The 22,324-nt window shown below is 52.0% G+C and overlaps 1 non-coding gene across 1 annotated transcript; it reads left to right on the top strand.

The window, feature by feature from the left end:
* Nucleotides 1-18,409: 18,409 nt before the first annotated feature.
* Nucleotides 18,410-18,483, top strand: TRNAN-GUU. The gene has a single exon. It is a non-coding gene; the product is annotated as a tRNA-Asn (tRNA).
* Nucleotides 18,484-22,324: the final 3,841 nt, after the last annotated feature.

The raw sequence follows: 22,324 nt of genomic DNA, 5'->3' as shown, positions 1-22,324 counted from the left end.
TTTTACTTCCAACAGAGCACTTATTTTGGGGTCCCCTCTGAACCCCAGATCCTTTTCTGCTGGGCTTGTTCACAACCAGCAACCCCCTCCCCGTGTCAGCCGGGTTTTCTCCCTACATGAAGTGCGCTCTTTGTTCTGATGAGTCAGTTCCATAAGGGAAACTGAGATTAAGGAAGCTCCAGGGGGCAGGGAACAAGGCTTTATTCACTTGTCCCAAGCTGGGATGCTCTCTGCCCAACAGCTTTGGAGTGAAGACTGAGCAGAAGCAGGAGCAGCAGCAGTATTAATGGTAATAATAATAATGCTAATAATCGTGGTACTTGTCAGGTGCTAGTTATGTGCCGAATATTGTCCCTAAGTGCCGGGGCAGATAGGGAAGTAGGGTGGCCTGGTGGAAAGAGCACTGGCCTGAGAGTCAGATCACCTGATTTCTAGTCCCGGCTCCGCCACTTGTCTGCTGTGTGATCTAGGGCAAGTCACTTCACTTCTAGGGCCTCAGTTCCCTCACCTGTACAGTGGGGGTTAAGACTATGAGCCTTATGTGGGACAGGGACTGTGTCCAACCTGATTATTTTTGTATCTACCCCAGCCCAGTGCTTAGTACAGTGCCTGGCACACAGTAAGCCCTTAAATACCACAATTGTTCTTATTAGATACAATACAGTCAAGCTCAGACCATACTTAATTCCTTCTTGTGTCTCTCTCAGCACTTAGAACTGTGCAGTTTACACAGTAAGCACTTATTAAACACTAGTACTATTCTCAGACACAGTTCCTGCCCCATCCAGGACTCAAAGACTAAAAGGAAGGAGGACAGGTATTTTATAGATGAGGAAACTGAGGCACATAAATCAAGTGACTTATCTAAGATCATTCACCAGGCAAGTGGTGGAGACAGGATTAGAACCCAGGTCCCCTGACTCCCAGGCTGGTGCTCTTCCCACTAGGCCATGCTACTTCCTAAAGATTATGGTGATAGTAGTAATAACAAGAGAGTAGGAGGAGACAACCAGGCAGTTCACTCAACTTGAGGGATACAACTGAAACAAAAGACATGATTCCTACTCACAGAGAGCTTACACCCAAATGGGGAAGACAGACACTGAAATATCAAATCCGCTGATATACCCAATATTGAGGGTGGACATAAATACCTAAAAACCAAAAGAAACTGAGGGGTTGATAAAACTGATTATCCGTGAGGTGTTTATTAAACACTCTGTGCTAAGTGTTGGAGTAGATACAAATATAGTACAATCAGATCGGACACAGTCCCTGACCCGGGCGGAGCTCACAGTCTAAGAGAGAGGGACAGCAGGCACCTCACCCTCTTTTACAGGTGAAGAAAATGAGGCCCAGAGAGGTGAAATAATTTGCCCAAGGTCACACAACAGGCTAGGAGCAGAGCTGGGACTCGGGCCCAGGTCTTATGACTCTTCACACCAGGTCACACTGCGTCCAGTGGCTGTCCTGGACTTTGAGGGTGTCTTGGAAGCCAATGGTGGGGTGGAGGCCCTGGGGAGAAGAAAGCCCAGCTGAGGACCCAGAGTGGAGAAGGCAGAGGTACCGAGAGGGAAAGGAGGAGGATTGGGAATCTTTCTCTCTTCAACCGGAGGAAGAAGTCAGGCAGATGACTGGATGGAAGGCTTGGTGCCTCAAAAAAGTACGTAAATTCCTCGAGGGCAGGGAACACAGCTTTGATCTCTATTGTACTCTTAATACAGTGCTATCCTTAGTGATCTGGGACAGTACAGCCAACACTTCTGACTCTTCCCTTCTCCATCCTGACTCCCCCTGCAGTGCAGACAGTCCAACACCTCTGATTCTCCCCCAGGACTCAAGCACAGACCATTCAACAGCCCTGACTCTCCCCCAGTGATTCAGCACGCCAGTCCAACACATCTGTGCCAATAAACACGCCTCACCAGGTGGGCGGGCGCCTAAGAGAACCAGATGCTGGCGGTGGGGGTGAGGGGTGTTTACATAGCAGCAGGGGGATCTCTCTTTAAGGACTTTCCATTTCCCGGCTTTGTTGGATAATCCGTGTCTCTCAGGAGGAGCTAAACTCCACCACTGCTCCAGTCTCCGGATGTCCTGGACCGTTCGGTGCCTCGAAGCACAAATGTCAGGCCGCTCCCAGTGGCTAGCTCCAGAATCCCGATCGATCACTCGATCGATAGATCAGATACGGATGGAGTAAGGAGCATTGTTTGGGAAAGGGCAACAGAAACAAAACATACACGTTTCCTGTCCTGGAGGAGATCACAGAGGAGTTGGGGAAATAGACGGCAATATTTGCCATTGGTGGGAGCAGGAGGAAGAACAAGGATAGAATAATAATAATAATGATGGTATTTGTTAAGCACTTACTATGTGCCAGGCACTATATTAAGCACTGGGGTGGATACAAGCAAATCTAGAAGGACACAGTCCCTGTCCCATGTGGGACTCACAGTTTCAATTCCCATTTTCCAGATGAGGGAACTGAGTCCCAGATAAGTGAAGTGACTTGCCCAAGGCCACACAGCAGACAAATGGTGGAGCCGGGATTAGAACTCATGATCCAAGCTCTATTCACTATGCCATGCTGCTTCCCAGAGAAAAAAGGAAGTCGCAGCATTACGTCAGGGTGAGAAGGCTGAATAAGTGACTGACTGTAGAAACATGGACCTGGGGCTGTGGTTTAGATCCATCACGGCCGGGCTACGGGTAACCCGGATGCCGTGAGCTGATTGGGGCAGGCGAATTGGGGTTAGGTTTATCCGTTAGCTGCTGAAACCAGTCCCAAGCCGGGGATGCCAAGGCGAGGGTCTCCCCTTCGTCCTCCCCAGAAAGGGGGTCCAGGCAGCGGGATGGATTGAATGGCGGTGGGGCCGTGGCAGGTGTTGGGAGCGGGAGCTGGGATGGGGAGGGGGCGGGAGGGGGCTGTCAGTTCACACAATTGTTCTCCCTCCTGGTTTTCCTGCACTGTTCTTTCCTGTAGCGTGGAGGATGTGTCACCAGGCAACCGTGCTTTGCACATCTCCGCGCACAAGCCAGGCGCTGGCCGGCGGAGGGGGGGCCGCCAAAGATGGCTGCCGGGCGGTCTTCCTCTTCCTGCCCAGCTGGTGTTTGCCCACTGGGACGGTCTGAGGTGAACTGATCTCTCCCTGACTTTTGTTGGCAGAGGGTGCTGGCATTGGTGGGAGGAGGGGGGGCCTTTTCCGATTTCAGTTTGAAACGAGAGACCTTCTCTAGGAGGGTCCAGGCTGGATTGTCGTTCCCACACTGACCATTTCAGTCCCCTCCTCGCATGCCCCTCTGCCCCCCTCGCCACCAACTGTACCATTTTCTAGCCCAAAAAGCAGCTAGGGACTTGGCACCCTATGAGTCACACCCGCCAGCTACCACCCCTACGGTGCTCAGAGAATGGGCCAATCCGGGAAAATAACACTAATAATAATTATGGTTTTTGTTAAGCGCTTGCTATGTTCCAGTTATTGTACTAGGCTCTGGGGTAGATACAAGCAAATTGGGTTGGACACAGTCCCTGTCCCAAGAGGAGCTTACAGCCTTAATACCCACTTAACAGATGAGGTAACTGAGACCCAGGGAAGTGAAGTAACTTGCCCGAAGTCACACAGAAGACAAATGGCAGAGCCCAGCATTAGAACCCATGGCCTTCTGACTCCCAGGACTGTGCTCTATCCACTAGGCCATTCTGCTAATGAGAAGGTGGCATTGTTAGTCCAACATCCTAAAGTTAAGGCTGCACCAATGACTCCCGCTTTCCTTCAGAGGAACTGAAACACAGCATTTAGTGAAACCAAACCAACCAACCAGCAGAAAATAAGCCAAGACAGAACACACTCAACAGGGAACATCAGGCCCTGGCATTGTTGTTTGACTGGGGAGAAAAGCCAACGTCATGGAGCCCTGAATGGCCCCCTGGACATTTTTTTCATGGTATTTGTGCTTATTATGTGTGGGCACTGTTCTAAGTGCCGGGGTAGAGAAGGTAATCAGTTGGGCACAGTCCATGTCCCACATAGGGCTCACAGTCTTAATCCCCAATTTACAGATGAGGTAGTGTAGGCACAGAGAAGTGAAATGATCGCCCAAGGTCACACAGCAGACAAGTGGTGAAGCTGGGATTAGGACCCAGGTCCTTCTGACTCTCGGGCCCGTGCTCTATCCACTAGGCCACGCCGCTTCTCCTATCTGAGATATAAGGTGTAAGAAGGGAGGGAGTTTCAGAGAGTTGCACTTCATCTTGAGTGCAGAGTTAATCCAACCTAGTGAGTCCGGCCTCCATGGAGGCCATTCTTCCAGAAGCCTTCTGAGAGGGTGTGGTCATGTGGGCCCTGCTACCCAGGTAGATTCCACAGCCCCGGCCTCTGCAGAGACGATAGCGAGTCCAGCGTGGGAGCCGTAGGCTACCATCGCCCAGGAACCACACCAGTGGGTCAACGGCTTTTTCTGGACTGGAAGAGCCCACCCATGTGGGCCGCCAGACCCGCTTCCACAACTCTTGGTATTTGGGGTAGGGGTGACGCCAGGCAGTCAGGTGTATGTACTGAGTGCTCACTGTGTGCAGAGCACTGTACTAAGCCCTTGGGAGAGTACACTATAACAATATGGGACACATTCCCTACACACGATGAGTTTACAGTCCAGGAGGAGATATTCGTTAATATTAATCAATAAATTACATTATGCTCAGCACCGGGTGGCCGAGCAGCCTCCAGGTCGGTAGGGGACAACAGCTCTTCTTGACCGGTGATGTCTGCACCGGGGCCGGGATCCACCCCGCGGCTGGGCCCCCTCCCATCCGTCGGGGAGCAGCTTCTGGCCAAGGGGAGGGAAGAACCGAGGCCCTCCTGACTCTCAGGCCCATGCTCTATCCATTAGACCATGAGAAAGCAACGTGGCCTATTGGTTAGAGCACCAGCCTGGAAGTCAGAAGGGTCTGGGTTCTAATTCTGCCTCCATTTGTCGGCTATGACCTTGGGCAAGTCACTTTACTTCTCTGTGCCTCAGTTACCTCACCTGTAAAATGAGAATTATGATTGTGAGCCCTATGTGGGACGGAAACTGTGTCCAACCTGATTAACTTCTACCTACGCCTGTGCTTAGAAAGGTGCTTAATACATAGTACTTAAATACCATTAGAAAAATAAAAAAAGAAAGACACGCCGCTGGTGGTAAAGACCCGGGAGTGGGGGAAACATAGAAGGAGAGATACGGTGGGAGAGACAAAGAGAGGGAGGGAAAGGCATAGGGAGGGTAGGCTGAGAAACAAAGAGAGAGTGTTTTAAGCACGCGACTCCAGGACAAATTGACGATAGACATGCAGGAATGTCACCTAGGGAAACCCCGAAATATCTTCCTCCTCGACTTCAGCAGCTTCCACGATTCCACTCTTTTCATTCAACGCTTTGTTTCCCCCCTGGAGAGAAGGAAAGCGCCTCTCTCTCGTGTGCTTCTCTCTCTCTCTCTCCTGCTTGCTTTTGTTTGCCTTCCTGTTTTTGGCTTAGAGGAGCTTCCTCCAAAGTTATTTACAGTCTAACTGTCCATCTCTATCGTCTCGTGCTTTTGGCTCTCTCAAGGAGACCCTGGAGACTTTCTGGATCCATCCAAGGAGACAGAATTAACTCTTCCCTGGACACAAGGCAGTGTTAAACGCTTATTATGTGTCAAGTACTGTACTAAGCGCTGGGGAGATGCGAGATAATCAAATAAGATATAATCCCTGTCCCACACGGGACTCACAATCTTAGTAGGATGGAGAACAGGCATTGGATCTCCATTTTACAGATGAGAAAACTTGGGCACAAATAAATTAAGTGACTTGCCCGAGATCACGCACAGGGTTTCTGCAGTTGGGGACTAGTAGGATTAACCTGCACTTTTATCTGGGGCCAGAGCTTGTAAATTCCACTTCTGTTTGATTCTTATTCCTAAAAACAAAGAAACCAAAAGACCCAACACCCTCTATTTATCTAGCACTTTCATTTTCCAAAAGTGCTTTTCCATGACGAAATTCACTGAATCCTCACAGCATCCTTATGGGTAAGGGATGACTCTCCCACTTTAGAGATGAGAAAACTGAGGCCCAGAAGTTGACTAGCCCTAGGTCACACAACAGGGTAGGGGTAGAGCTGGGATTAGGACCAAGAGCATCTGGCTCTCACTTCCATGCTCTTTTCAGAAGCCCGGACCTTCCCGATCTCTCCTTGGAAGACTTCCTCCTCCTCCTCATCTCAAGGAAACGGCTGTGACACAGAGCAGGGGGTGGGAAGAGCCTCACAGAGTCCATTCCAGATGCCAGGAGGCAGGTCACATATCACAAACCAGGCGTAAGACCCAGTGTTAGAAGAGGGACGAACCCCAGGAAAGCGAGGGGTTCTGGGAGGAGATGAGCTCTCTGGGGAGGCAGCATGGCTTAATCCAAGGAGTGCGAGACTGCTGTGTAACCCTGAGCCAGTCATTACCCTCTCTGGGCCTCAGTTCCCTCATTTTTACAATGGAGAGGGAGCATCCCAACTCTCTTTCCCTTTTAGACTGCGAGCCCCGTGAGGGAAAGGGACGGTGTCCGATCTGCTTACCGGGACCTACTTCGGCCCTGAGCCCGAGGCCAGGCCCACAGTCAACATTGAATGGAAAATGAACACAACGCCGAGGCTTGGTTTCCCATGGCAGTGTCGGCGAGGGATGTTTCTGGCCCTGGAACCTCTCCCTAATAATAATAAAAATGATGATAATTATGGTACTTGCTAAGTGCTTACTGTATACCAAGCACTGTCCTATTTGCTGGGGTACATACAAGTTAATCAGTTTGGGCACAGTCCCTGTCCTACATGGAGGTCACACTCATCTCCATTTTACAGATGAGGTAACTGATGCTCAGAGAAGTAGAGTGAGTTGCCCAAGGTCACACAGTAGACATGTGGCAGAGGCAGGATTAGAACCCAGGCTCTTCTGACTCCCAGGCCCATGCTCTATCCACTATGTCATGCTGCTTTTCAAGAGTATATGCCCTGCTCCTGTCAAGTCGAATTTCTGCCAACCCTCGCTTGGAGAAACAAAGTCCGATCTCAGGGAGAGAGGAGGGGGAGGGGCAGTCCGAGCTTCCTCCTGTGCCCCGCTGATGGGTCTTTCCCTCCTGCCGGGTGCCCTGGGCCCCACTGGGTCTCACAGATACGCAGGAGAGGGTGGCCTGTTGCCATAGAGATGCCTGTCTCCTGGGAACTCGACGATAGCTGCTGACCTGCTTTCCAGGGACCATCTGATAGACCAATGCTCCAGTCCTCCCAGGGCCCTCAGATACCTCTGAACGTGGCAGGACACGAGACCCCGAACAAAACTCTTCTGGGTCAGCTCCCCGGTCTACCCGCCTCGTGGCTCGGAATGCTTGGAGAAACTGTTTGCTGCTTTCTCTCCTGCATCCCCACCCTCGGAGTTGGGATGGACCATCCCACATCCCTGACTCCCCCCATAGTGACCCAGCACAGACCATCCAACATTCCCGACTCCCTCCTCTCCATCGTTGACTCTCCCCCGGTAACCCAGTACAGACCACCCTACAACCTTGACTCTCCCCCAGTGCCCCAGCACAGACGATCCAGCATCCCCTGACTCTCCCTTCTCCATTCCTGACTGACCCCCAGTGATCAGCATGGACCATCCAACACCCCTGACTCTCTCTAATCCTAATTCTCCTTCCAGTGACCCAGCACAGACCACCCAATGCCCCTGACTCCTCTCTCCAGGTGACCCAGCACACACCATCCCACAACATTCGTCTCTTACTCTCTCTCCAGACCCTCCAACACCCCTCTCAGCCAGTATAGACCATTCCGCACCCCGACTCTTCCCTCTCCATCTCTGACTACTCCCCCGACCCAGCACAGACCATCCAACATCCCTGACTCTCCCTTCTCCATCCCTGTCCCTCCCCCAGGGACCGAACACAGTCCATCCACCTCTGACTCTCCCCTCTCCATCCCTAAGATGGAGAACACTTATTTCCTGAGCACTTACTGTGTGCAGAGCACCGTACTAAGGGTTAGGAGAGTACAATATAACAGAGTTGATAGATCCGTCCCCTGTCCGCAACGAGGTTTATAAGTAGCATGTCATCCTCGGGGCCAGAGCTCCCAAATGCAAGAGACAGAGCCCGGTGGGCCTCAGCTGGAAACTGGAGATGGGAGTGTTGGGGAAACAATAGGGCTCTTCATGCAACAGAACAAGGACCCTCTCGGCTGAAGGGGTGGGACATGGATTGCAGCGAATTTTTTGCTCTCTAGGAGATATTTTTGGGAAAACAAATGGCACCCTCTGCTGGTCCACAGAAAATGGCTCAACCGACGGGGCCTAAACCCTCCTCCAGGGTCTCTTGATCTGTGCAAAAGAGAAAGCTGCCCGAGCCTACTCTTCAATTTAGGGTGAGGGTCCTGCCTCGGCTGCTGCTGCGCTCAACAGACCACCCAGAGAAGCTCGCTTCCACAGCAGCGGGGGCAAGAGCACGGGATTGGGAGTCAGAAGACGGGGGTTCCAATCCTGACTCTGCCACTTGTCTGCTGTGTGACCTTGGGTAAGTCACTTCACTGAACCTCAGTTTCCTCAACTGTAAAACGGGGATTCGTTCGTTCAGTCATTTTTATCGAGCGCTTACTGTGTGCTGATCACTGTACTAAGCACTTGGGAAAGTACAATACCGCAATTCATTCAACTGTATTTATTGAGACTTAATGTGTGCGGAGCACTGTACTAAGCACTTGGAAATAAAGAGAGACAATCCCTGCCCACATTGAGCTCACAGCCTAGAGGCGGGGAGACAGACATCCATACAAATACACGGATATCAATGTAACTGAATAAAATTACGGATATATACATAGGTGCTGGTGGGGGGCGGGAGGGAACAAAGAGAGCAAGTCAGGGTAACGCAGAAGGGAGTGGGAGATGAGATTCAATACTTAGACTGTGAGCCCTGTGTGGACAGGGACTGTATCTGACTTGATCACCTTGTATGTAGACCAGTGCTTAGAACAGTGCTTGACACATACTAAGTACTTAAATACCATTTTTTTAAAAAAAAGGTATATTGTTGTATACTGTGCAGGCAGTAGGTGGGGTTAGTAGTAAAGTCCTGAGGAGGTATAGACCTAAGTGCATAGATGACTTATTAATATGATTTTTGAATTCATTAAGTGCTTAATGTGAGCCAAGAATGGTACTAAGTGCTGGGGTATATGCAAGATAATCAGTTTCCTCATGGGGCTCACAGTGTAAGGAGGAGGGAGAAAAGGCAATGGATCCCCATTTTTCAGATGAGAAAACTGAAGTACAGAGAAGCAAAGTGACTTGGTCAAGGTCACACAGACAAGTGGCAGAGCGGAGAGATAAGAACCCAGTCCTCTGACTCCCAGTCCCAGGCTCTTTCCACTAGGTCACGTTGTTTCCCAGTGGGACTCAGGAGGGCAGGAGAAGAGGATGGGGAGATGAGAGGTTAGTCAAGGAAGGCTTCCTGGAAGAGATAGGATTTTAGTAGAGCTTTGAAGGTGGGGAGAGAGGCAGTGTGTTGGACACGAAGGGGGAGGGAGTTCTAGAGTTGAGGCAGGGAGCAGATGAGGGGTCCAGGTGCGAGAGAAATGAGAGCAAGGTGTAGTGAGTAGGTTGGGGTCAGAGGAGCGAAGTGTGATTGTAGCGTCAGAAGTGTCATCTTTGAATATGAAGGACATGGGTGTGTGTGTGTGTTTGTGTATGCCTGAACCATTTGCCCCTGGGCCCGCGGGCAAAATCAATTCCGAGATGTAAAACCAAAGACCTATTCATCACACAAGGTCAAAGCAATCTCGCGGAACAACAGGCCAGGTAGAAAGAGAAGCTCTGACTCTGATTAGCCGGAGTTGTGGGGAAAGAGATGGTGCACTGGACAGATCATTAGTCCGAGAACCTGGGAGGAGACCTAAGGAGAGACCCTGGTACAGCCCCCAGGAGAGGACCAGGGAAAGACCCTGGGGAGAAACCTACCAACAAGGGGGCGCGGATCAGAATGATGGTATTTAAGTGCTTATTATGGGCCAGGCACTGAACTAAGCACTGGGGTGGATACAAGTAAATTGAGTTGGACACAGTCCTTGTCCTACATGGGGCTCACAGTCTCAATCTTCATTTTCCAGATGAGGGAACTGAAGTCCAGAGAGTGAAGTGATTTGCCCAAGGTCACACACCAGACAAGTGGCGGAGTCGGAACCCATGACCTTCTTACTCCCAGGCCCATGCCCTATCCATTACGCCATGCTGGGCAGATCTAGCCTTGCTTTCCACGGCCAAGAGTGATTCATGGCTTTGGGTTAAGGAGATGAGCCCATCATATGGCTTCTCCCTGTCCCCTGCCAATAATAATAATAATAGTAATAATGATTGGGTATTGGTTAAGCATTTACTTGGCACCAAGCGCTGGGACAGATGCAAGATAATCAAATTGGACATAATCTCTGCCCCACACGGGCTCACAGCCTAAGTAGGCGGGAGAACAGGCTTTGAATCCTGATTTTACAGATGGGGAAACTGAGGCACAGAGAAATTAAGTGCCTTGCCCGAGGTCAAACAGCAGGCAAGAATCCAGGTCTGCGTTCTTTCTCTGGTTTGTTGGCAAGTTCGTTCATTCAACCATATTGATTGAGCGCTTAATGTGTGCAGAGCACTGTACTAAGTGCTTGGGAGAGTACAACAATAAACAGACACATTCCTGGCCCACGAGTTCCTTTCTCTCCCCAAGGAGCTCCCACTCCTATGGTCGCCAGAGCGGAAATAAAAACGGGGAGCGGGGGCACCCTGCCCTCACTGGGCACGCCTGGTTCCCCGGCCCCTGGGGACGGTTGAGATGGACTTCTTTTCCTGGCTGTCCATCTGATGTCGCAATGAGCCGCCCCAGCGAGACGAGTATCCGACGAATCTCCAGACCAGATCCCCCCCGGACCCCAAATCCAACACTTAACTCGAGCTCCCCGTGGGCCGAGAATGGATCATCTCAGCGAGAAGCAGCGTGGTCTAATGGTTAGAACTCGGGTCTGGGAGTCAGAAGGAACTAGGTTCTAATTCCAGCTCTGTCACTTGTTTGCCCTGTGACTTCGGGCAAGTCGCTTCACTTCTCTGGGCCTCAGTAACTTCATCTGAATTAAGGTTGTGAGCCCCATGTGGGACAGGGACATTGTTCCACCTGATTATCTTCTATCTACTCCAGTGCTTAGAACAGTGCCTGGGACACAGTAAGTGCTTAAATACCATTTTTTAAAAAATACAGAGCCGGTAGTCACATTTCCTGTCCATAAGGAGTTTACGGTCTGTAGGGGGACACGGACTAATATAAATAAATAAATTATAGATAGATTCATTCATTCAATCGTATTTATTGAGCGCTTACTGTGTGCAGAGCACTGTACTAAGCGCTTGGAAAGTACAATTCGGCAACAGATAGAGACAATCCTAACCCATCAACGGGCTCACGGTCTAGAAGGGAGAGAACCTGATGAGCTTGTATCTACCCCAGCTCTTGACACATAGTGAGCGTTTAACAAATACCATCATTATTACATATTCACTTTCTTTTCCTTCCAGCTGATGGGGGCTGGGGGTAACTCGTGGGTACCACCTGGGCATCTCAATCCCCCCATACTGCCCTTCCAGCCCCATGGGCATCAGGGTGCTGGAACGATCACTCCCCCAGATAAATAACGGGCAGCTTGCTCAGCTCCTCAGATTCCCCAGCGGATAAAGCCGCTCTCTCCTAGCCCAGAACACAATGCCCCATTGTTCTCACTGGCCCACACCTGCCAACTGGAGCTGACACCACCGGGGCTGCTGGCACCGGGGCCTCGGGCACCGGGGGCAGATTCCTGTGGGGTTGCGGAGACAGAATTTGATTTTGTCAGTTAATAATAATAACTATGATAGTTAAGTGCTTACTAGGTGCCAAGCACTGTTCTGAGCGCCGGGGTAGATACAAGATAATCAGGTGGTCCCACGTGGGGCTCACAGTCTTCATCCCCATTTTGCAGATGAGGCACAGAGAAGTTAAGTGACTTGTCCAAAGTCACACAGTTGATAAGAGGTGGAGCAGGGATTAGAACCCACGACCTCTCATTCCCAAGCCTGTGCTCTTTCCACAAAGCCACACTGTCAGTTGTATCTAGGCTCTGACCCTTCCGCCTACTGCGGTAGTTGGAGCCCAGCACAGTGCTCTACCCCACTCCCCTCCCACCCCCCAGCCACATTCTCTCTTACAGTGCTCCACCTCCTCCCCAGCAGGAGTCCAGTACAGTGTTCTGCCTCCTCCCCAGCAGGAGTCTCTCACAGTGCTTTACCTCCTCCTCAGCAGGAGCCCTGCACTGTGCTCCACCACCTCCCCAGCAGGATTCCAGCACAGTACTCCATCTCCTCTCCAGCACAGGGCTCCACCTTCCCCAGCAGGAGCCCGGCACAGTGCTCCTCCTCAGGAGGAGCCCAGCACAGTGCTCCTTGCAACCCCCAAGCAAGAGTCCAGCACTAGACACCCCCTACACGCAGGAGCCCAGCACACTGCTCCTTGCAACCCCCAAGCAAAAGTCCAGCACTGGACTCCCCCTACAAGCAGGAGCCCAGCACACTTCTCCACCCTGCACCGCAGGAGCCCAGCACAGTGCTCCACAGCCTCCTAGCACAACAGTGCTCCAACAAATCCTGTTAACGTTGACGATTGAGATGAAAAGGCCCTTCCACTCCATTGCTTGCTTGGTTACAATTAACCCCCTTCCCAGCCTCTCCCAGAGACCCAATCCTTGGCTGCTCAGCTGGCAGCTGTCAACCGGGCTGGAAGCGAGGTCATTCCCAGAGCAGGAAGGACTCTCACAGCCCATTCCCAAACAAAGGCTCTTCCAGGGAACCGCCAACTATTTGCATTTCAAATCAAAGGTGTGCATTCCCAACCCCAATCACTATTTGCGTATGGCAGAGAAAGCTTTCTTTTCACCTAAGGTTAAAGTCGCAAGGCTTTCCGGAGGGTTTTGAATGAGCTATTAAGACAGATGGGTCCACTGAGATGTGAATCTATGTCCAACTTAATTTACATGTACTTACCCCAGCTCTGCCAGTCGTCTGCTGTGTGACGTTGGACGCGTACCTTCACTTCTATGGGCTTCAGTTACATCATCTGTAAAATGAGGATGAAGACTGTAAGCCCCAGGTGGGACAGGGTCTGTGTCCAACCTGATTAACTTACATCTCCCTCGGCGCATAGTACAGTGCCTGGCATATGGTAAGCGCTTAACAAATACCACCAAAAAAAGGAAAAACAGAAAACCTGTGAATTCGTGTCTCACTGGTCTGTTTAAACAAAAGTCAGCCCCTCCAAAGCAGAGCTAGGCACTTATACATTTATCTTTACTTTTATTTATTCATTCATTCATTCAATAGCATTTATTGAGTGCTTACTATGTGCAGAGCACTGTACTAAGCGCTTGAAATGTACAAATCGGTAACAGAGACAGTCCCTACCCTTTGACGGGCTTACAGTCTAATCGGGGGAGGCAGACAAAAACAATAGCAATAAATAGAATCAAGGGGATGAACATCTCATTAAAACAATAGCAAATGAATAGAATCAAGGTGATGTACATCTCATTAACAACAAAATAAAATAAAATAAAGTGACTGTCTCCCTCCCTCTAGACTGTGAGCTCGTTGTGGGCAGGGAATGTCACTGATTATTGTTGTTTTGTGCTTTCCCAAGCGCTTAGTACAGTGCTCTGCACGCAAGAAGTGCTTAGTAAATACGAATGAATGAATGGGTGGAGGCAGTTCCCTCTTTGGCCGCCAGAGGGCTCCCTTACTATACGTTCGTTCCGCGCTGTGCGGCTCAGGAAAGAAGCGCACAATGAGGTGAGAAACTAATAATAATAATAATAATTAATAATGTTGGTATTTGTTAAGCGCTTATTATGTGAAGAGCACTGTTCTAAGCGCTGGGGGAGATGCAGGGTAATCAGGTTGTCCCACGTGAGGCTCACAGTCTTCATTCCCATTTTATTCATTCATTCAATAGTATTTATTGAGCGCTGACTGTGCAGAGCACTGTACTAAGCGCTTGGAATGTACAATTAGGCAACAGATGGAGACGATCCCTGCCCATTGACGGGCTAATAATGAATGAGGGTATTTAAGCGCTAACTATACTATATTAATCATAATGCTGGGGTTAAGCGCTTACTATAATAATAATCAATGATGGTATTTGTTAAGCGCTGGCTATACTAATCATAATGATGGTATTTGTTAAGCACTTACTAGACTAATAATTATAATGATGGTGTTTGTTAAGCGCTTACTATGTGCCTACCATTGCTCTAAGCGCCGGGGTAGTTACAAGGTAATGAGGCCAGCCCACGTGGGGCTCACAGTCTTCATCCCCATTTTACAGTGGAGGGCACTGAGGCCCAGAGAAGTGAAGTGACTTGCCCACAGTCACACACCTGACAAGTGGCAGAGGTGGGATTCAAACCCATGACCTCTGACTCCCAAGCCCGGGCTCTTTCCACTGAGCCACGCTGCTTCTCTAGTATGTTCATTCATTCATTCAATAGTATTTATTGAGCGCTTACTATGTGCAGAGCACTGTACTAAGCGCTTGGGATGAACAAGTCGGCAACAGATAGAGACAGTCCCTGCCGTTTGACGGGCTTACAGTCTAATCGGGGGAGACGGACAGACAAGAACAATGGCACTAAACAGCGTCAAGGGGAAGAACATCTCGTAAAAACCGATGGCAACTAAATAGAATCGAGGCGATGTACCATTCATTAACAAAATAAATAGGGTAACGAAAATATATACAGTTGAGCGGACGGGTACGGTGCTGTGGGGATGGGAAGGGAGAGGTGGAGGAGCAGAGGGAAAAGGGGAAAATGAGGCTTTAGCTGCGGAGAGGTAAAGGGGGGATGGCAGAGGGAGTAGAGGGGGAAGAGGAGCTCAGTCTGGGAAGGCCTCTTGCAGGAGGTGATTTTTAAGTAAGGTTTTGAAGAGGGAAAGAGAATCAGTTTGGCGGAGGTGAGGAGGGAGGGCGTTCCAGGACCGCGGGAGGACGTGACCCAGGGGTCGACGGCGGGATAGGCGAGACCGAGGGACGGCGAGGAGGTGGGCGGCGGAGGAGCGGAGCGTGCGGGGTGGGCGGTAGAAAGAGAGAAGGGAGGAGAGGTAGGAAGGGGCAAGGTGATGGAGAGCCTCGAAGCCTAGAGTGAGGAGTTTTTGTTTGGAGCGGAGGTCGATAGGCAACCACTGGAGTTGTTTAAGAAGGGGAGTGACACGCCCAGATCGTTTCTGCAGGAAGATGAGCCGGGCGGCGGAGTGAAGAATAGACCGGAGCGGGGCGAGAGAGGAGGAAGGGAGGTCAGAGAGAAGGCTGACACAGTAGTCTAGCCGGGATATAACGAGAGCCCGTAATAGTAAGGTAGCCATTTGGGTGGAGAGGAAAGGGCGGATCTCGGCGATATCGTAGAGGTGAAACCGGCAGGTCTCGGTAACGGATAGGATGTGTGGGGTGAACGAGAGGGACGAGTCAAGGATGACACCGAGATTGCGGGCCTGCGGGACGGGAAGGATGGTCGTGCCATCCACGGTGATGGAGAAGTCTGGGAGGGGACCGGGCTTGGGAGGGAAGATGAGGAGCTCAGTCTCGCTCATGTTGAGTTTTAGGTGGCGGGCCGACATCCAGGTGGAGACGTCCCGGAGGCAGGAGGAGATGTGAGCCTGAAGGGAGGGGGAGAGGACAGGGGCGGAGATGTAGATCTGCGCGTCATCTGCGTAGAGATGGTAGTCAAGGCCGTGAGAGCGGATGAGTTCACCGAGGGAGTGAGTGTAAATGGAGAACAGAAGAGGGCCAAGAACTGACCCTTGAGGAACTCCAACAGTTAAAGGATGGGAGGGGGAGGAGGCTCCAGCGTAGGAGACCGAGAATGATCGGCCAGAGAGGTAAGAGGAGAACCGGGAGAGGACAGAGTCCGTGAAGCCAAGGTGAGATAAGGTACGGAGGAGGAGGGGATGGTCGACAGTGTCAAAGGCAGCAGAGAGGTCAAGGAGGATCAGAATGGAGTAGGAGCCATTGGATTTGGCAAGAAGGAGGTCACGGGTGACCTTAGAGAGAGCAGTCTCGGTAGAGTGGAGGGGACGGAAGCCAGATTGGAGGGGGTCTAGGAGAGAATGGGAGTTAAGGAATTCTAGGCATCGATTGTAGACGACTCGTTCTAAGATTTTGGAAAGGAAGGGTAGTAGGGAGATAGGACGATAACTGGAGGGGGAAGTGGGGTCAAGAGCGGGTTTTTTTAGGATGGGGGAGACGTGGGCGTGTTTGAAGGCAGAGGGGAAGGAGCCCTTGGAGATTGAGTGGTTAAAAATAGAAGTTAAGGAAGGGAGGAGGGCAGGGGCGATGGTTTTAAGAAGGTGAGAGGGAATGGGGTCCGAGGCGCAGGTGGAGGGGGTGGCACTTGCGAGGAGGGAGGAGATCTCCTCTGAGGATACTGCAGGGAAGGATGGGAAGGTAGGGGAGGGGGTTGTTGGGGGGAGGGGAGAGGCGGAGGGGTGACTTTGGGGAGCTCAGACCTGATCGTGTTGATTTTCGTGAGGAAATAGGTGGCCAGATCATTAGGGGTGAGAGATGGGGGAGGGGGAGGAACAGGGGGCCTAAGGAGAGAGTTAAAGGTCCGGAACAATCGGCGGGGGTGACGGGCATGGGTGTCGATGAGGGAGGAGAAGAAGCTTTGCCTGGCGGAGGAGAGGGCAGAGTTAAGGCAGGAAAGGATAAATTTGAAGTGTGTGAGGTCGGCTTGGTGCTTGGACTTTCGCCAGCAGCGCTCAGCAGCTCGAGCATAGGAGCGTAGGAGGCGGACGGAGGAGGTGATCCAGGGCTGTGGGTTAGTGGCGCGAGAGCGGCGGAGGGAAAGGGGGGCGAGAGAGTCGAGATGAGTAGAGAGGGTGGAGTTGAGAGCGGAGACCTGATCGTCGAGAGTGGGAAGAGAGGACAGGGCGGCAAGGTGAGGCGAGATGCTATTGGAAAGACGGATGGGATCGAGAGAGCGGAGGTCTCTGTGGGGCAGTAGCGAAGATTTGCAGGGGGAGGGAGTGTGAGAGATGAGGCAGGTGAGAAGGTTATGGTCCGAGAGAGGGATTTCAGAGTTGGTGAGTGAGGAGATAGTGCAGCGGTAGGAGATGACAAGATCGAGGGTGTGACCGAGTCGGTGAGTGGGTGCGGTATGGTGGAGGAGGAGGTCGGCAGAGTCGAGGAGGGATAGCAGGCGGGCGGCAGAGGAGTCGTCGGGTACATCCGTATGGATGTTGAAGTCTCCGAGGATCAGAGTGGGCAGAGAGAAGGAGAGGAGGAAGGTGAGAAAGGGGTCAAGGTGGTCGAAGAAGTCGGAGGTGGGACCGGGAGGGCGGTAGATGATGGCGACAAGTAACTGGAGTGGGTGGTAGAGGCGAATGATATGGGCTTCGAAGGAGGGGAAGGAGAGGGAGTGGGAGAAGGAGAGGCCTCCGCCGGAGAGAGCGGCGGCGGAGACCGTGTCTTCGGGAGAGAGCCACGTTTCCGAAAGGGCGAGGAGGAGGAGAGAGCGGGAGAGGAAAAGGTCATGGATGAAAGGTAGCTTGCCTGTAATAGAGCGGGGGTTCCAGAGGCCACACTTGAAAGTAGCTGTGGGTGCAAGGGGAGGAGGGGGGGAAGGGCGGGGGGAGGGGAGGGTTTGGATGGGAAGGAGGTGGCGGGGCCCTGGACGGGGAGAGGGGGATGAGGGGTGGCGGTGGGACAAGAGGACTGGGATGGGGCACAGGTGGGGAAGAGAGAAGGGGGGAGGGGGTGAAGAGGGGGTTTGGTGGGGGGAAGAGTAGGGGGAGGGGGAAGAGGGGTAGCGCTGGTAAAGTGGGGTTCTAGGGCGGGAGAGAGGGGGGGGGAGGAGACAGAGGAGAGAGCGGGAAAGAGCTGAGCGAGAGAGGGGAAGGGGAAGGGGAGGATAGGAAGGGGCGGGAGGGGGGAGGGGGGGAGGAGGGACATGGCGAGGCCAGAGAGGTGGGTGGCAGCACTGACAACAATAAACAGTAATAAACGAAATCGGTAATATAGCAACATGATACAATATGATACAATACAGTGGTGCTAATATAGCAACATGATACAGTATGATACAATATAGTCGTGTTAATAAAAGGGGTGATGACCAGGGTCGGGGGTAGACTCGATTAAGGGGTGACCTGATCAAATTCAAAATCTGACGACAATAAACAATAAAAAGCGAGCATCTGCGGTGTCCTGTCTGCCTTTTAGCAAGTCTAGGCTGGGAAAAGAAAGCAAGGTGGAGATCAAGTCTCCGAAATCAGACGGAGCGAAGGCCTAACAACGCGTGTCTCTGTGGCGCAATCGGTTAGCGCGTTCGGCTGTTAACCGAAAGGTTGGTGGTTCAAGCCCACCCAGGGACGAATTTATTGCTTCCTGCCTCTGCCTCATGTCTACCTTGCCAGTCCACAGGAGAGCAGGTTCACTTGATCACGTCCACTCTCTCTCCTACCGCCCTATATCCGGCACCGTTGAGACCTTGTAGTTTGCAACGATTTGTGAGACACCATCCGGGAATATTTATTTCCCTCCTCCCCTCCTTAACTTCTATCTTTAACCACTCACTCTCCAATGGCTTCTTCTCCTCTGCCTTCAAACATGCCCACGTCTCCCCCATCCTAAAAAAACCCGCTCTTGACCCCACTTCCCCTCCAGTTATCGTCCTATCTCCCTACTACCCTTCCTTTCCAAAATCCTAGAACGAGTCGTCTACAATCCCTGCTGCAATTCCTTAACTCCCATTCTCTCCTAGACCTCCTCCAATCTGGCTTCCGTCCCCTCCACTCTACCGAGACTGCTCTCTCTAAGGTCATCCGTGACCTCCTTCTTGCCAAATCCAATGGCTCCTACTCCATTCTAATCCTCCTTGACCTCTCTGCTGCCTTTGACACTGTCAACCATCCCCTCCTCCTCCATACCTTATCTCACCTTGGCTTCACGGACTCTGTCCTCTCCTGGTTCTCCTCTTACCTCTCTGGCCGGTCATTCTCGGTCTCCTTCGCTGGAGCCTCCTCCCCCTCCCATCCTTTAACTGTTGGAGTTCCTCAAGGGTCAGTTCTTGGCCCTCTTCTGTTCTCCATTTACACTCACTCCCTCGGTGAACTCATCCGCTCTCACGGCCTTGACTACCATCTCTACGCAGATGACACGCAGATCTACATCTCTGCCCCTGTCCTCTCCCCCTCCCTTCAGGCTCGCATCTCCTCCTGCCTCCGGGACGTCTCCACCTGGATGTCGGCCCGCCACCTAAACTCAACATGAGCAAGACTGAGCTCCTCATCTTCCCTCCCAAGCCCGGTCCGCTCCCAGACTTCTCCATCACCGTGGATGGCACGACCATCCTTCCCGTCCCGCAGGCCCGCAATCTCGGTGTCATCCTTGACTCGTCCCTCTCGTTCACCCCACACATCCTATCCGTTACCGAGACCTGCCGGTTTCACCTCTACGATATCGCCAAGATCCGCCCTTTCCTCTCCACCCAAACGGCTACCTTACTATTACGGGCTCTCGTTATATCCCGGCTAGACTACTGTGTCAGCCTTCTCTCTGACCTCCCTTCCTCCTCTCTCGCCCCGCTCCGGTCTATTCTTCACTCCGCCGCCCGGCTCATCTTCCCGCAGAAACGATCTGGGCATGTCACTCCCCTTCTTAAACAACTCCAGTGGTTGCCCATCGACCTCCGCTCCAAACAGAAACTCCTCACTCTAGGCTTCGAGGCTCTCCATCACCTTGCCCCTTCCTACCTCTCCTCCCTTCTCTCTTTCCACCGCCCACCCCGCACGCTCCGCTCCTCTGCCGCCCACCTCCTCGCCGTCCCTCGGTCTCGCCTATCCCGCCGTCGACCCCCGGGTCGCGTCCTCCCGCGGTCCTGGAACGCCCTCCCTCCTCACCTCCGCCAAACTGATTCTCTTTCCCTCTTCAAAACCTTACTTAAAAATCACCTCCTCCAAGAGGCCTTCCCAGACTGAGCTCCTCTTCCCCCTCTACTCCCTCTGCCATCCCCCCTTCACCTCTCCGCAGCTAAAGCCTCATTTTCCCCTTTTCCCTCTGCTCCTCCACCTCTCCCTTCCCATCCCCACAGCACCGTACTCGTCCGCTCAACTGTATATATTTTCGTTACCCTATTTATTTTGTTAATGAATTGTACATCGCCTTGATTCTATTTAGTTGCCATCGGTTTTTACGAGATGTTCTTCCCCTTGACGCTGTTAAGTGCCATTGTTCTCGTCTGTCCGTCTCCCCCGATTAGACCGTAAGCCCGTCAAACGGCAGGGACTGTCTCTATCTGTTGCCGACTTGTTCATCCCAAGCGCTTAGTACAGTGCTCTGCACATAGTAAGCGCTCAATAAATACTATTGAATGAATGAATGAATGAATTCCATTGGGAAGTAGGAGTAAAAATGCATCCAGCTCCAAGGCCAGGATCCATGGACGTTACTATTAGACACCGTTCTGGGCACTTACGAAAGTGCAACAAACACAAAAAACATTTCCTACCTACAGGAAGCCTCTATTCTTAATGGCACCATGATTTGGGGGCTGTGGGGGTGTGGAGGGAGGTTTACAGTCAAATTTCAGGCCTCCACGGGCCCCCCCCAGAAGCCTGGATCATCCACTTCCCTGCTGGGTCACAGGCAAGAGACTGGGAAAAAGGGTGGTTAAGCCCACCTGCCCTCCCTGGGGGAATCTGCCAATCACTCCTGCCCAAAGCCCCCTCTGGCTTTGAGGATTAACAGGATTCGATGTAAAGTACCCTAAGCTCCTTGAAAGGAAAGTTCGAGGAACTCCTGCCTCCTGCTGGGCCTGAAGCCCGCCAGCCAGGGTGGGCGGTGCAGACAGGGCGGGCATGGGGGGAAGTCTGCTGCCCTCTCCCCCCACTCTTCTCTTCCAAACCACCAGACTCTGGGACTCAGGGTGTCCTTGGAGCTGGGATGGAAACCGGGAAAATGGCAAACTAGGTGTCCGGCACAGAGCTCTGCCCACAGCGGGTGCCCGGGTCATATTGATGAAGGAATAATAATAACGTTGGCATTTGTTAAGCACTTACTATGCGCAGAGCACTGTTCTAAGCGCTGGGGTAGATACAGGGTCATCAGGTGGTCCCACGTGAGGCCCACAGTTAATCCCCATTTTACAGATGAGGTCACTGGGGCTCAGAGAAGTGAAGTGACTTGCCCACAATCACACAACTGACAAGTGGCAGAGTTGGAATTCAAACCCATGACCTCTGACTCCCAAGTCCTGGCTCTTTCCACTGAGCCACGCTGCTTCTCTATGAACGAGCCACATTTCTAAGCGGTCTCAGGGAGCAGGGCCCAGGACTTGGGGGTCCCTCATCTCCATGGCCAACGTCCCCGAGGGGTAACCCCCTGGGTGGGGCCTCCTCTGCTGGGACTGACCACTGTGGAGGAAACCCCCTATCCGTGTGTTCCCGGGGAGCCGATAAAACCTTGAGCAGAGGCAGCAGCTTCAGCCCTGCGTTTAGTAGGTGCCAAGTCCTCTTAATATCCCTCAGTTTACTCTCCCCACTTTCAAAGCCTTACCGAAGGCCCATCTCCTCCAAGAGGCCTTCCCTAAGTCCCCCATTCCTCTTCTCCCACTCCCTTCTGCGTCACCCTGACTCGCTCCCTTTATTCATCCCCCCCTCCCAGCCCCACACCACTTATTTGTAATTTTATTTATTTCTATTAAGGTCTGTCTCCCCCTCCAGACTGTGCACTCGTTGTGAGCAGGGAATATATCTGTGATATTGTGGTGTTATAATCTACAAAGTAAGCGCTCAATAAATGACGATGAATGAAAGCACTAAATAAGACTGACCGACTCAGGGGTTGTGGGGGGAAAGGGATTCAGTCTTCTGGACTGTGAGCTCGTTGTGGACAGGAAATGTGTCTACTAGCTCTGGTGCATTACACTCTTCCAAGCGCTTAGTACAGTGCTCTGCCCACATTAAGCACCCAATACTATCGATTGATCATAAAGCCCTTTGAAATCACTTCCTCAGGAGAGGGCCTAGTGGAGTGGGACTCATAAGGGAGGAGAGCAGGGAAAGAATTAGAAGGAATGAGAAGCAGTGTAGCCTGGTGGATAGGGCACGGGCCTGGAAGTCAAAGGACCTGGGTTCTAATCCTGGCTCCGCCACGTTGCTGGGCGACCTCGGGCAAGTCACTTCACTTCTCTGTGCCTCAGTTCCCTCAACTGTA

Source organism: Ornithorhynchus anatinus, chromosome 12, assembly GCF_004115215.2.
Source record: "Ornithorhynchus anatinus isolate Pmale09 chromosome 12, mOrnAna1.pri.v4, whole genome shotgun sequence".
Classification (NCBI taxonomy): Eukaryota; Metazoa; Chordata; class Mammalia; order Monotremata; family Ornithorhynchidae; genus Ornithorhynchus; species Ornithorhynchus anatinus.
This window is presented reverse-complemented; position numbering and strand designations above follow the sequence as displayed.